The 16,287-nt window shown below is 35.2% G+C and overlaps 1 long non-coding RNA gene across 4 annotated transcripts in view; it reads left to right on the top strand.

Moving 5' to 3' along the window:
• LOC111561886 overlaps positions 1-16,287 on the top strand; it is a 52,718-nt gene that overhangs the window by 26,441 nt on the left and 9,990 nt on the right. For all 4 annotated transcript variants that reach the window (XR_006583422.1, XR_002744887.2, XR_002744888.2 and 1 more), the window contains 2 exons: positions 2,442-2,509; positions 3,785-3,904. This is a non-coding gene — a long non-coding RNA (uncharacterized LOC111561886). The remainder of the gene's footprint in view (positions 1-2,441; positions 2,510-3,784; positions 3,905-16,287) is intronic.

Raw genomic sequence — 16,287 nt, 5'->3', positions numbered from 1 at the left:
ATGTTTACTCATTCTTCTGTTTTCGGCTCTCTCAAGTCTATTAATAAGCCTGTCAAAAATATTTTTCTTATCTCTGTTACTGTGTTTCTTATATCAAGCATCTCCCTTTGATTTTTTTTATAGAGTTCATCCTAATAAAATTTAAAAGCTGTTCTCATAATTTTTTTCTCTCTGATACAATACATGCATGTTTTCCACTTTTTTAACAAGAGTTTTTAAGTACATTAATCAAGTTAATTTAAATTTTCTGTTTGATAGTTCCAACATCTGGGTCCTATATGAACATAGGTCCATTAGTTGCTTCCAGTGTATCTTAACAGTATATTGTTTTTCTTCTTTATTGCTCTGCAATTTTTGTTGAATGCTGGCCTTTGTGTGTAAGACAGTGCAAAATGAGATACGTATTGTTGATGTCTGAAAATAGACATGTCTCTTTTTATGCTAGGTTCTTAATGTGGTAGCGTGAGTTAATTTAGTTATAGGATGAGGTGATTTGGGGTTTTGTTGTTACGATTTCACCACTGTTCCACCTTTAGGTTTAGACTTTCTATATATTGACTCATCAGAGGTCTCTCCATGTTCTTGCCCTTCACTCAACAGTACACTGATTCTGGTTATCACACATCTTTTGACAACCTGGTGATGGGGTTGGTGGTGGTGAAAGGGTTCTTTCTTGTCCTGCTTTAGTGTCAGTCTTAGGCAACCACTCTGCTCTGGGATGTTGGGGTTTTCTTAGTGACCCTAGCACTCCACCAGTTGCAGAGAACCTCTAAAATTCTGACTTTGTCTTGGTTTCAAAGTCCTTTTTTTCCATCTTTCTTTCTCTAAGCTGCAATAGATTTCCACATGTTCCTGAAAGTTACCAGGTTTTCTGCCCCTCCCTCAGTGGGATAAGACTTCTGTCCAAGTGGAGAAAGGCCATAATAATCTAAGTGGGGCTTTGTGTCTTTTGCATAACTGTTGCCACTTTCTTCACCAACACCTGATCAAACAGGAGGCAATCTCTAATTTTCCCACCTGACCCAAGTCTTTCTCCCAAGCAGCCAGAGATGGGAGTGGACAAAAGTTTGAGATTAAGTACAATCTTCCCTTATATCTATAACTCCAAGGATTCTATACTATTGTTATACTATCCAACAGCAGCATGTAGAAGTTTGTTAAAATATTTAACAGTGTTCCAACCAGTACTTACATCTTGTGTCTCTTTGGAGACACCTGTATTTCCCTAGACTTGAGACTTCTTGATTTTCCTGTACCTCAGTATTTTGATGGATTCAAGAAAATTTATGAATTGGTAAATTATCCAACTTGTCACTGTTGGCATGGGAGCTATGCTCTTTTAAGCTTTCTACATCCCAATACAAAACCAAAGCCCTTCTCGATTGATTGTGAATATATGACTTCTAGGATTAAATAAAGTATATGAGCTACACTGACAATTTATTAATAGTAACCCATAAACTTAAATTATAAAATTGCTTTGACGCATTATTAATCAACATAAATTTTCCTTATCTTGAACATCCTTAGAGTCGCTAAATAAAAAGTGGAAAAATTAATGATGCAGAAAATATTGGATTACTGAGCAAATAATTGGACCATTTCACATGTGGCATTCACTTTTTGTCTCATTAACTCAGTATATGAATGATGAAATCATTGCTTGATTTTTTTTTTAATGGCAAAATTTGAGGTTGAAGAAACACATAAATGCCTTTTCAAGGTCCTATTTTTTTTTGAGATTATAATAAAAAGTGGTGTGTTTAATGCATGCTAATGATTTGAAATAATTATCCAATAGCAACAAACTTGCTTTAAATCAATTTTAATCCATTTTGAATCACATAGGATGTTTTAAATTCATAAGTTGTTATAATAAATTACAAGTTAGTTCTTTAGTCAGATACTAAAGTAGTTTCAACTATTTTCTGGCTGAGCCACAAATGATTCAAATAACTTGTGATTACAAAATATAGACATTATTCATTTATTTTATTTTAGAGAGAGCACCCTCATGTGAGTTGGAGAGAAGGGCAGAGGGAGAGAGAGAGAGAATCCTAAGCAGATTCCATACGCAGTGCAGGACCCAATGCCAACCTCAATCCCATGACCCTGGAATCATGACTTGAGCTGAAATCAAGAGTGGGGCACTCAACTGGGTGAGCCACCCAGACACCCTGACATTATTATTTAAAATATAATGTGATTTTCAGCATTTAAACATGTAAGCTTTGCACAACTGTTTCACAGTTTCATTGTAATTTCAATCTAAAGTATATTGGAAAAACAGGAAATAAGACTGGGAAGAAATGATTCTCTCTTTAAAAAGTTTACAAGGTGATAGAAACTGAGTAGAAACAGATTTAGGATTAAGAAGTATAAACATCTTTACACTTTGACAGTTTTTTCAACAGATATTCATATATGTCTTCTATGTCCAGACAGCGTGCTGGGCACAGGCAGAGACAAATGTCAAGGACACCGACACAGTCCTAAGAGATCAAGAAGTGTAAGTATGAATTCATAACAAAGATGGTTGGCCAAATACCAGAAACAAAGCCAAAAGCTAAACAGACACATATGAAAGAAAACAAAGTCTACTTTATTCATATTTAAAAGCCCCTAAAAATCAGCAAGAAAAGCTGAACAACGTAATTAAAAATGTGCAAAGTGACATATATATTATACCTAAAAATATTATACCTAAAAGGAAAAAAAAATCATTTGTTAAACTTGCGAAAACATATGTAACCTCACTTGTAATAAGAGAAATTGAAAATTAAGCTATAAGTTGTTATTTTTCACCTGTCACAGTGGTAAAATTATAAAAAGTTGTTACAAGGAGGAAGAAAAAACAAGCCCCTCGATATATTTTTGCTGGGAGAGTAAACTGATATAAGTATTTGGATATCATTTTGTCAATATCAATCAAAGAATAAAATATATATAACTACTTCTAACAATTCATTTTACTCTTCAAGTGTCCAGGGTTATATGAATATGAATATATACTGGAGAGCATGTTTACTGATAATAACCAAGATATGTGGAAATGTATCAAATATCCATTAGTAAGGAACATTCATTGCATTACGTATATGCAAAATAAAATAAGAATATATCGCTTAATGTATCAAATATGTCATTGTACATTCATATAGGAGAATACTATGCTGCCAGGAAAGCAAATATTGTTTTTATGGGACCTATCATGGAATTATCTTTAAGATATTGTTAAGTGGGATATGTAAATTGTAGAACATTATAGAGAATATGCTGCAAGCTTTATAACAATAAAAATATATGTCAGTGTGCTTTTATGTGTTTAAGATAACTTATGTTTGTATTTGCATGAAACACTTTTGAAGGATCCAAAACAAAACTAAATTAATTGTTATCTCCAGAAGGAATCTGGGGATTTGAGGAAATATTGAGAAAACTTTATTTTACCTCATGTAACCTGTCTCCCTTATCAAATACATGTTATACATAAAATTATAACAAAAGATGTTTCAGTAACACAGGTGGGAGAGCCCTAGTTTTGGTAGTAAACTCAGATGCAATTAAGAAACAAAACCAATGGGTGCCATTTGGATATGAGTAGTTAGAAAAAAATATATCTAAGATGCTATATGTTTTTGGCTTACTATCTGCCTGGCCTCGTGATCAAAGTCTATCAAATTCTGTCACATTTGCAAATATTTATTTTACTTTTATCCATTACCCATTTCTAAAGTTTCATTGACATACATGACTTTACTTGTTTATCTTTATTTGCACTTAGAGAAATGCATCATATTTACAATGATCAAATATAAATGAGAAGTCTGTGTGCCTATCTGACAGTGAATGGCATTATCCATTGGTCCAGAGGGGAACAGCAGGACCAGGCACTCCTCTTCAGGTATGTTAGTAGTTGGTAGATCTCAGGTACATTAGTGGATCTCAGTCTGGGCTGTGAATGAGAGTGGGGGTCCTCAGTGCAGATTCCTGGGCATATATCTATTTACATCTATTAGAATTTCTTTTGTTCATGAATTAATTACTTTTTAAAATATTCCTCCTTATAAAATTATTAGAAGATATCTATTGTTAACATATTGTGATCAGCAAAATATTTTTTATAGGTAAAATTTTTATAAATATTGAATACGTATCTTATACATTAGCATCTGTTATAACTTATGACCTATATCCAATCTGCTATATATCCTGCACAGAATATAGTGACAGAACCAGTGATAGATGTTTCTATTCCTTACCGCTCGGGCATGTCTGTCTGAATCCACTTCTTCCACTTGGCAAAGATTTTTTTTTTTTTTAAGTTCCAACATTAACTATTTTTAATTCATTAGTTTGGCACACTATGATAATAAGTAATATGGAACATATTCTATACCTTAAGGACTAGCCATAAAATTACAGAGTACATTTCTAAAACAGTCCCTTCAGTGGGTCTGAGCCAACTGTGATTCACCTGAGCAAGGATTACCCACAGAAAGCTGTGCTTTCATTTTCTTCTCACCCTCTTTTTCAGTATCATGCTTTACCAACCAGGAAGATATAAATAAAAGGGCACATCCCTATCTTTTTCTCATTCAACTAACATTTTTCTGAAAAAAAGTGTTCATAACAAAGTTTCAAGTTTATTTTCTAAAGTTTGAAAAAAAGTTTGCTCTTTAACGAAAGCCAGGGGTAAATCTTTTAAATTATAATGCCTAGTGTTTTTTTTTTTCTTTCTAAAATTTTAAGTTGTTACATAATGGATTCTTTCTGAAAGGGGTATGACAAAGTATCATGATGTGAATTATTCATCTCTTTCATGTTGGCTAATGTTGTAAATCTGCAACATCTTATTATATAAGTTACAGTGAACAAAGAATTGGTAGAATTTCCTAAACATAGGGAAAATAAAGTAAGTATTTCAAAATGTTTTTTGAAATTTATGAAACTTTCTTTTTAGGAATTTAGCTAATTTTAGGACATAATCTGGCAGTTCTTTAATCATTAAATATAGGATTACCATATGACCAGTAATTCTACTCCTAGTTATATACCCAAGAAAGATGAAAACACATGTCCACACACACAAAAAAAGCCTGTTCACCAGTGTTCATAGCAGCATCATTTATAAAAGCTAAAAGGTAGAAACAACACAACCACTATCAACTAAAAATGAAAAAAACAAAATGCAGTATATCCGTACAATGGGAGTATTTGTCCACAAAAAGGAACACAATAGTGATACATGATAAAACATGGATCAACCTTGAACACATGTTGCTAACTGACAGAGGTCAATCACAAAAGACCAAATATCATAGGATTCCATTCATATGAAAGTCCAGAATAGTGAAATCTATACCGGTTGCCTAGGGCTGGGGGATGAGGGCGTAACAGCTAACGGGTACAAGGTTTCTTTTGAAGTCAGGAAAATGTTCTGAAATTGACTGATAGTGGTGGTAATGATTACACATATCAGTGAATATACTAAAAAAAAAAAAACCCTTGAATTGTATATTGTAAATGAGTGAATTGTATGGCATGTAAATTATATCTCAATAAAGCTATTTTTTTAATTAAAAACAAATAAAGAAAAGAGGAATCTGACGCTGGGCCCATCAAGACTGGTATCACTCGCTATTCCAGGTTGTCATTAGGATCAAAATCTTCTAATCATCCACCTCTTCCATGTGGTTTTGATCACTATGATCTAGATATGACTCCTTCACCTCTATCTCATGACCACATTCCAGTATGAAAAAGAAGCAAATAATATATAGCACCTGTAACAGGAGAGCAAAAACTTACTCAGAAACCCTCATTGATTTGCCTTTGGGGAAAGAATTAAGGCCGTCTTTAGCAGCAAGAGAGGTGGGGAATTTGGTATCTGCCTGGATACCTTTCCACATCAAATAAAACCTGCAGAAGTGTATGTTAGGAAGGCAGTTTTCAGAACATGTCACAAATTTGTATTAATAAGAGATGTTTGGGGAGGAGCCAAGATGGCAGAACAGCACAGTTTTTTTGCGTCTTGCGTCCATGAAATACAGCCAGACCAACACTAAACCATCCTACACACCTAGAAAACTGCTCGGAGGATTAACACAACAATCTGCACAACCTGAACCACAGAATTCAGCAGGTACATGGTGCGGAGAAGTGAATTTGGGGAGCAAGAAGCCGCTGAGGGTAGGGAACCGCTTTTGTGGGCAGAGAGAGGACGGAGACTGGGGGGGGGGAGAATACAAATAGCACCCCTCCCCAAGAGCAGCTGGAGAGAAGGTGGAAAATTGGAAACAGCCGCAGAAACTAAACTAAAAAGGGAGAAAGGAGAAAGGAGAGGTTTAAATTCCACTAAGACTGTAAACAAGGGGAGCACAAAGGCTGCAATTCCACAGCTCATTACCTGGTGGTGCTCTGGTGGGAAGGGCGAATCCCCAGGAACAGAGTGGGGTCCGGAAGGTTCTTGGGCCACATGGGGAAAAGCGGTTCCACTGCTGGAAGGACATTTGGTAGAGACTGTTGAAGCCACCTGGTCCCAGCAGACCGCAGAAAACGGCCACATTCGCTGGTGCTGGAACAAGGTCGTTGAGGGTGAAGCCTGGTGCCAGATGTGCATTGTGATTTTCCATAATCCCTGAAACGCTGCTGCTACACTAACTCGCGAACTTTTTCTGGGGCGGGCTGGCACCTGGCTGCAGTCTCGGGGCACCGGCAGCAGCAGGGTCCAGCAAGCGTTCCTGGGTGCAGCCGACATTTGGCCATTGCTCATTCGTCCTTTGCTAGGTGAGACCCTCCCGCAGAGGGGCAGAACGGGTCAAAGCCGCAGCCCTTCAGAAGTAAGGGGCCGGGGAAAATAGTCCCATCTGAGGCAAAACTTGGGACAGAGGTACTGCCTGGGGCCTGGTCACGGAGAGTGAAAAAGCAGGGAATGGGCGAAAGCTGAAGACAAAGGACGGGTGCGCGATTGCTGATCTGGGAGAACCGACTGGGTGGCCAGGTGGCGCCATTTTTCACCTCTCCCGCGCTTATGCATGCGCACCTACGAGCGCTGCAACAATCCACCCCAGTAGGCTAGCAGCGCCATCTAGTGGAAAGCAGTGCTATTACACTGAGCCCCGCCCAACTGGGCCAACTTCGCTCTTCAAGAACACAAGTCTCACCGCCGGCTTAGTTTATGGACTATAAAGTGCTACATAGACTGACTTCTAGCGGAAAACGAAGTAATTTCAGTCCTACTTCAATCTGTTAGCAGGTTCATCTATTCAATTTTCTTTTTCTTTCTTTCTTTTTTCTTTTTCTCTTTTACATTTCTTTTTCTTGAATACAGAAAGAGAAAAAATTCATTTTTATTTTCAATTTTTATTAAAAATATTTTCCTTTAATTTTTATTACTATATTTTTTAATTTGTGTAAATTTTTTCAAAATATATTTTACTTCCATCATTTTATTTTAGTCTACTTCAGTGTATTCACCTTTTCAAATTTTCAAACAATTTCCTTTTTTTTCTTTTTCTTTTTCTTTTTTCTTTTGCTTTTTTTCTTTTTCTTGAATGAAGAAAGAGAAAAACTTCATTTTTAATTTCAATTTCTATTAAAAATATTTAATTTTTTTACTATATTTTTTGCTTTTATGAAAATTTTTTCAAGTTATATTTTACTTCATTTTATTTTAGTCTAGTACAGTGTATTCACTTTTTCAAATTTTCAAATGATTTCCTTTTTTTCTTTCCTTTTTTATCTTTTTTCTCTTTTTGTTTCTTTTCTTTTTTCTTGAATACAGAAAAAGAAAAAAATCATATTTATTTCTAATTTTTATTAAAAATATTTTTCATTTTTGTACTATATTCTTTACTTTTGTGTATATTTTTCAAATTCTTTTTTACCCCCATCATCTCATTTTAGTCTACTTCAGTGTATTCATTTTTTCAAATTCTCAAACGATTTCCTTTTTTTCTTTCCCCCCCTTTTTTCTCTAATCTGTCAAACCACTTTCAACACCCAGACCAAACACACCCAGGATCTAGCATCATTTATTCGATTTGTGTGTGTGTGTTTAATTTTTAATTTTAACATTTTTTTAAATTTAATTTTTTATTTCAATTTTTCTACCTCATTAATTCCTTTTCTCCCTTCAATATGACAAAATGAAGGAATTCACCCCAAAAGAAAGAGCATGAAGAAAGGACAGCCAACACAGGATTTAACCAACACAGATACAAGCAAGATGTCTGAACCAGAATTTACAATCACGATAATAAGAATACTAGCTGGAGTCAAAAATAGATTAGAATCCCTTTCTTCAGAGATAAAAGAAGTAAAAAATAGAATGAAATTAAAAATGCTATGACTGAGCTGCAATCATGGATGTATGCTGTGGCGGCAAGGATGGATGAGGCAGAACAAAGAATCAGCGATATACAGGACAAACTTATAGAGAATAATGAAGCAGAAAAAAAGGGGGAGATTAAGGCAAAAGAGCACGATTTAAGGATGAGAGAAATCAGTGACTCATTAAAAAGGAACAACATCAGAATCATAGGGGTCCCACAAGAAGAAGAGAGAGAAATAGGCGTAGAAAAGTTATGTGAGAAAATCATAGCAGAAAACTTTCCTACCTTGGGGAAAGACACAAACATCAAAATCCAGAAAGCACAGAGGACCCCCATTAGATTCAACAAAAACCGACCATCAACAAGGCATATCATAGTCAAATTCACAAAATACTCAGGCAAGGAGAGAATCATGAAAGCATCAAGGGAAAAAAAGTCCCTAACCTACAAAGGAAGAGAGATCAGGTTTGCCCCAGACCTATCCACAGAAACTTGGCAGGCCAGAAAGGAGTGGCAGTATATATTCAGTGTGCTGAATCAGAAAAATATGCAGCCAAGAATTCTTTATCCAGCAAGGCTGTCATTCAAAATAGAAGGAGAGATAAAAAGTTTCCCAGACAAACAAAAATTAAAGGAGTTTGTAACCACTAAACCAGCCCTGCAAGAAATTTTAAGGGGGGCTCTCTGAGGGGAGAAAAGATGAAAAAAAAAAAAATATATATATATATATATATATACATATATATTTCAATATATTTTAAAAAGCAACAAAGATTAGAAAGGACCAGAGAATGCCACCAGAAACTCCAACACTACAAGCATCATAAGGACAATAAATTCATCTCTTTCAGTACTCACTCTAAACGTCAATGGACGCAATGCTCCAATCAAAACACATAGGGTAAGAGAATGGATAAGAAAACAAGATCCATCTATTTGCTGTTTAAAGAGACCCACTTTAGACCTAAAGACACCTTCAGATTGAAAATAAGGGGATAGAGAACCATCTATCATGCTAATGGTCAACAAAAGAAAGCCAGAGTAGCCATACTTATATCAGACAATCTAGACTTTAAAATAAAGACTGTATCAAGAGATGCAGAAGGGCATTATATCATAATCAAGGGGTCTATCCACCAAGAAGACCTAACAATTGTAAACATTTATGCACCAAATGTGAAAACACCCAAATATATAAATCAATTAATCACAAACATAAAGAAACTCATCGATAGTAATACCATAATAGTAGGAGACTTCAACACCCCACTCACAGCAATGGACAGATCATCTAATCAAAAAATCAACAAGGAAACAATGGCTTTGAATGACACACTGGACCAGACGGACTTAACAGATATATTCAAAATATTTCATCCTAAAGCAGAATATACATTCTTTTTCAGTGCACATGGAACGTTCTCCAGTATAGACCATATACTGGGACACAAATAAGCCCTAAGTAAGTACAAAAAGATCGAGATCATACTGTGCATATTTTCAGACCACAACGCTGAAATCAACCACAAGAAAAAATTTGGAAAGGTAACAAATACTTGGACACTGAAGAACATCCTACTAAAGAATGAATGGGCTAACCAAGCAGTTAAAGAGGAAATAAAAAGTATGTGGAAGTCAATGAAAATTATAACACCACAACCCAAAACCTCTGGGACACAGCAAAGGCAGTCATAAGAGGAAAGTATATAGCAATCCAGGCCTTCCTAAAGAAGGAAGAAAGATCTCAGATACACAACCTAACTTTATGCCTTAAGGAGCTGGAAAAATAACAACAAATAAAACTGCAGAAGACAGGAAATAATAAAGATTAGAGCAGAAATTAATGCTATCGAAACCAAAAAAACAGTAGAACAGATCATGGAAACCAGAAGCTGGTTCTTTGAAAGAATTAACAAAATTGACAAACCACTAGCAAGTTTGATCAAAAAGAAAAAGGAAAGGACCCAAATAAATAAAATCAAGAATGAAAGAGAAGAGATCACAACCAACACAACAGAAACAAAAACAATAATAAGAGAATATTATGAGCAATTATATGTCAATAAAATGGGTAATCTGGAAGAAATGGACAAATTCCTAGAAACATATACACTACCAAAACTGAAACAGGAAGAAATAGAAAATTTGAACAGACCCATAACCAGTAAGGAAATCGAATTAGTAATCAAAAATCTCCCAAAAAACAAGAGTCCAGGGCCAGACGGCTTTTCAGGGGAATTCTACCAAACATTTGAGGAAGAGTTAACATGTATTCTTTTGAAACTGTTCCAAAAAAATAGAAATGGAAGGAAAACATCCAAACTCTTTCTTTGAAGCCAGCATTACCTTGATTCCAAAACCAGACAGAGACCACACTAAAAAGGAGAACTATAGACCAATTTCCCTGATGAACATGGATGCAAAAATCCTCAACAAGATATTAGCCAACCGGATCCAACAATACATTAAAAAAATTATTCACTACCACCAAGCGGGATTTATACCTGGGATGCAGGGCTGGTTCAACATCTGCAAAACAATTAACATGATTCATCACATCAATAAAAGAAAGGACAAGAACCATATGATCCTCTCAATAGATGCAGAGAAAGCATTTGACAAAATACAGCAGCCTTTCTTGATAAAAACCCTCAAGAAAGTAGGGATAGAAGGAGCATACCTTGCGATCATATAACCCATATACGAATGACCCAATGCTAATATTATCCTCAATGGGGAAAACTGAGAGCTTTCCCCCTTAAGGTCAGAAACAAGACAGGGATGTCCATTCTCACCGTTATTCAACATAGTATTGGAAGTCTTAGCCTCTGCAATCAGACAACACAAAGAAATAAAAGGCATCCAAATCGGCCAGGAGGAGGTCAAACTTTCAGTCTTTGCAGATGACATGATACTCTATATGGAAAACCCTAAAGATTCCACCAAAAAACTGCTAGAATTGATTCATGAATTCAGCAAAGATGCAGGATATAAAACCAATGCACAGAAATTGGTTGCATTCCTATACACCAACAATGAAGCGACAGAAACCAAGGAACCGATCCCATTTACAGTTGCACAAAAAAACATAAAATACCTAGGAATATATCTAACCAAAGATGTGAAAAATCTATACACTGAAAACTATAGAAAGCTTATGAGAGAAATTGAAGAAGACACAAAAAAATGGAAAAAAGATTCCATGCTCCTGGATAGGAAGAACAAATATTGTTAAAATGTCGATACTACCCAAGCAATCTGCATATTCAATACAATCCCTATCAAAATATCACCAGCATTCCTCACAGAGCTAGAACAAATAATCCTAAAATTTGTATGGAACCAGAAAAGATCCCAAATAGCCAAAGCGATCTTGAAAAACACAACCAAAGCAGGAGGCATCACAATCCCAGACTTTAAGCTATACTACAAAGCCGTAATCATCAAGACAGTATGGTACTGGCACAAGAACAGACACTCAGATCAATGGAACAGAATAGAGAACCCAGAAATGGACCCACAAACGTAGAGGCAACTAATCTTTGACAAAGCAGGAAAGAATATCCAATGGAATAAAGACAGTCTCTTCAGCAAGTGGTGGTGGGAAAACTGGACAGTGACATGCAGAAGAATGAACCTGGACCACTTTCTTATACCATACCCAAAAATAAAGTCAAAATGGATGAAAGACCTAAATGTAAGACAGGACGCCATCAAATTCCTCGAGGAGAAAGCAGGCAAAAACCTCTTTGACCTCAGCTGCAGCAACTTCTTACTCAACACGTCTCCAGAGGCAAGGGAAACAAAAGCAAAAATGAACTACTGGGACCTCATCAAAATAAAAAGCTTCTGCACAGCGAAGGAAACAATCAGCAAAACTAAAAGGCAAGCGACAGAACAGGAGAAGATATTTGCAAATGACATATCAGATAAAGGGTTATTATCCAAAATCTATAAAGAACTTACCAAACTCAACACCAAAAAAACGAATAATCCAGTGAAGAAATGGGCAAAAGACATGAATAGACCCTTCTCCAAAGAAGACATCCAGATGGCCAAAGAACACATGAAAAAATGCTCAACATCACTCATCATCAGGGAAATACAAATCAAAACCACAATGAGATATCACCTTACACCTGTCAGAATGGCTAACATTAACAACTCAGGCAACAACAGATGTTGGCGAGGATGCGAAGAAAGAGGATCTCTTTTGCATTGTTGGTGGGAATGCAAGCTGGTGCAGCTACTCTGCAACAGTATGGAGGTTCCTCAAAAAACTAAAACTAGAACTACCCTATGACCCAGCAATTGCACTACTAGGCATTTATCCACAGGATACAGGTGTGATGTTTCGAAGGGACACATGCACCCCCATGTTTATAGCAGCACTATCAGCAATAGCCAAAGTATGGAAAGAGCCCAAATGTCCATCGATGGATGAATGGATAAAGAAAATGTGGTATATATATATGTATATATATATATATATATAATGGAGTGTATATATATATATATATATATATATATATAATGGAGTATTACTTGGCAGTCAAAAAGAATGAAATCTTGCCATTTGCAACTATGTGTATGGAACTGGAGGGTATTATGCTAAGTGAAATTAGAGAAAGACAAAAATCACATGAATTCACTCATATGAGGACTTTAAGAGACAAAACAGATGAACATAAGAGAAGGGAAACAAAAAATCTTTAAGCTAGAGAAGATATCAGTAGAAACCCTGAAAATTAAAAAGCAAAGAGAACAAAGACTGGGGAAAGAAAACCAAAATATCTAAGGACTGTGGGACAATTGCAAAAGGTGTAACATATACGTAATGAGAATGCCAAAGGAGAATAAAGAGAGAAGAGAAATATTTGAAAAAAATAATGACTGGGAATTTCCCCAAAATAATGTCAGAAACCAAACTACTGATGCAGAAAGCTTTGAGAACACCAAGCAAAATAAATGCCTCCACACAAAAAACCTACACCCAGGCATATCATTTTCAAATTATAGAAAATCAAAGATAAGGAAAAAATCCTGAAAGAAACCAGAGGAAAAACACCACACCTATAGAGGAACAAAGATAACAATTACATCCAATTTCTCAGAAACCATACAAGCAAGATGGGAATGAGGTCAAATAATTAAAGTTTTGAGGAAAAAAAAAAACACTACCCTAGAATTCTGTAACCTAGAAAACTATCCTGTAAAGTGAAAGGGAAATAAAGAATTTCTCAGACAAACAAAAATTGGAGGAATTTATTGCCAGTAGATATGTCTTCTAGAAAATGTTAAAAGCTATTTAGAGGAAACAAAAATATACACCAGAAACTCAGATTTGTGTAAACCGATGAAGAGCATCAAAGAAGGAATAAGTGAAGGAAAAATTAAAAAAAATTGTTCTTACTCTCATCTAACACATAACAGTTTGTTCAAAATAATAATAACCAACAATTTATTTGATTGCTATGCTTATGTATATATATATATATATATATATATATATATATACTATATATGTAAGTACTATATATACTTTTATATATACATATATACAATTACATATAAATGAAATTAATTAATGAACCAAGTGATGGAAAGGAGGAATTAAGATTATTTTTGCTATTATAAAGTATTCATATTACCCATGAAATGAGTGTCATTTGAAAGTGGACTTGGATCAGCTGTAAGTGAATATGGCAAACTCTAGCAACCACTGGAAAAAGGTAAAAAAAAGAAAAGGAATAAAATCAATATGCCAAGAAAGGAGAGAATATAGAATTATATAAAATGCTCAATTAAAACCACAAAAGGTAGAAAAAGATTGGAAGACAAAAACAAGAAGAAAGATCAAGAGCAACAAATAGACAACAGTAACAAATATGGTAGCTATTACTGCAACCATGTCAATAATCACTTGAAAGATGGATGGTCTAAATGCATCAGTCAAAAGACAGAGATTGTCAGAATGGATCAAAAAACATGACCCAGCTATCTGTGGTCTATAAGAAATCCACTTTAATTGTAAAGACACATATAGATTAAAAGCAAATGGATGGAGGAAAATTTACTATGCTGACACTAATCAAAAGAAAAGTCAATCTTTATAGAAACGGAGGAGAATGGACATATAGTAGGATCTGATATCAGACACAGAGATAGGGTGAATGCCTGGTGAAGTAAAGAGGGTGAAGTAAAGTATAAAAATTGTTTAACCATAGCCTCCTATTCATTACGTTAGGAGAATTACATGATATATGTGTCTCGTACCTGCTAAAGGTCATTAATTGTTAACTATTGCTTTTATTTTTTTGATTATTATTACATCTTGAGGTCTTCCCATGGGTCATACCATGAAGGACAAATAAGAGTTCTGCCAGGATCAAGATTGTGTTCTCCCAATATTGTCCAGAGTCCATTTCAGTCTTCTTTACTTGTCCGTCTCTCTCTGACTATCTGATTGCTTAGCTTCGTGCTAGAAATTTAGAGACTTCTCTGGCTTAACTCTCTACACTCCTGAATTCTGTTGGTTTTTGTCCCCTAACTATAGGCATATCTGATTCCACAGTCTTGACCTGCAGGAACCTGTAGGCTATTACCAATTATATTTATCCTGCCTCTTAAATGTGTATTGACATTTAGAAATCACATATTCCATTTTCATTAGTTGGAAACTGCCAATGTTGAGGTCATTGGCTCTCTTTCATTTTGCAGGTTAGTAACTTAACTAACTTCAATAAATTTTATATTCTTTTATAGACATGACCGCATAACCACAGAGAGCTTTGTAAATACCAGCCCTATTAAAATCCAGCAGGTATATTTTAGCACACTTAAATTTGGGTGAGGGCACTGGAAATAATTAGTTTTCCTCTCCATGATGACACAATCCTCATTTACTACATGCACTCTGAGTAACACGTACCACCAATGGGAACAGTTCAAATTTTTAGTACACTTCTCTCAGAGGTGTATCAAAGCCAAAAATATTACTAACTAGTTCATGCCACACCCTAAAACAACCAGTGGTAAATTCTCTTGTGCTTTGGGGAAATAGATTTATATTTTATAATAACAATAATGGGCATCAACTAGTCACTTTCCATATCCATAGCATGAGGTCTGAATTATTATTTTAATTTATTTTATTCTATGTTTATGTTTTGAGTAATTGATTATTTTAAAGCATGCGGCCAATTATGTAAATTTCCTATTGTCCAGAAATAAATACCTAGAAAAGAAATGTGTGAGTTTATGCAGAACTGTGAAAATTGATCTCGGTGTTATCTTCTTTAAACACGTAAAAGCCTATAGTCTTATGGTCTCCATAAAGAATTCTCTGGATCCTATTTTTGTATATTTATTTTTTTAATATTTATTTATGTATTTTTGAGAGAGAGAAAAAGAGAGAGAGCATGTAGGAGAGGGGCAGAGAGAAAGAGGGAGACAGAGAATCCCAAGCAGGTTCCACACTCTCAGCGCAGAGCCTGATGTGGGGCTCAGTCTCATGAACCGTGAGATCATGACCTGGGGTGAAACCAAGAGTCGGATGCTTAACCAACTGAGCCACCCAGGCGCCCTATTTTTACATTTTTTAAATGATACGTAAATCCTTTATCAGTTACCTAGAATAAGATGTGAGCTGAATGGTGACTCTATCAGCAAGGCAAATAAAACTCTCCAAAGATCATTGTAGTTGTCCAATTAATAATGAACCAAATGAAGTCAACAAAATAAATAATAAGGAAATACAATAAATAGTTACACACACATGGCCATGTCAAATCCTTAGAAAATAGTCCTTATGGAATTGTAAATTTCTACTCGGGTTCTCTAGACAAATAGGAAAATCCTAGCAACTCATTCCTCTCTGACAGTAGATGATATACGGTAACTTATATTTGCAGGACTTGTTCTTAGCAATGGATAACAATTCCAGAATCCT

Source organism: Felis catus, chromosome C1, assembly GCF_018350175.1.
Source record: "Felis catus isolate Fca126 chromosome C1, F.catus_Fca126_mat1.0, whole genome shotgun sequence".
Taxonomy (NCBI): Eukaryota; Metazoa; Chordata; class Mammalia; order Carnivora; family Felidae; genus Felis; species Felis catus.
This window is presented reverse-complemented; position numbering and strand designations above follow the sequence as displayed.